Source organism: Eimeria mitis, genomic scaffold (assembly GCF_000499745.2).
Source record: "Eimeria mitis Houghton genomic scaffold, Emh_scaff82, whole genome shotgun sequence".
NCBI lineage: Eukaryota > Apicomplexa > Conoidasida > Eucoccidiorida > Eimeriidae > Eimeria > Eimeria mitis.
The window spans coordinates 3,948-4,194 of NW_013576027.1; the positions used below are offsets into that span (position 1 = coordinate 3,948).

At 42.1% G+C, this 247-nt stretch overlaps 1 protein-coding gene across 1 annotated transcript in view; it reads left to right on the top strand.

Moving 5' to 3' along the window:
- EMH_0068800 (uncharacterized protein) overlaps positions 1-247 on the top strand; it is a gene marked incomplete at both ends in the record, with an annotated part of 4,378 nt that overhangs the window by 3,180 nt on the left and 951 nt on the right. The window lies entirely within an intron of this gene.

The following is a 247-nucleotide window of genomic DNA, read 5'->3' on the forward strand; positions in this document are numbered from 1 at the left end:
AGCTGCTGCAGCCCATGCAGCACAGTTGCCGCTGATACGCATGCTGCTGCAGTCCCCCTTGATGAATTTGTTGCGTCAGAGGAAGCCAATTGATATTTCCTTTCATTATTTGAGCCCAACGGCCTTCGGCCTATCTCCGGTTCGGTGAGGCTGACGTTCTTCAGTGTACACAACCCTTACACATGCGTATATAAAAGTACATAGTGTATATATATATATATATATGTATATATATATATATATATAC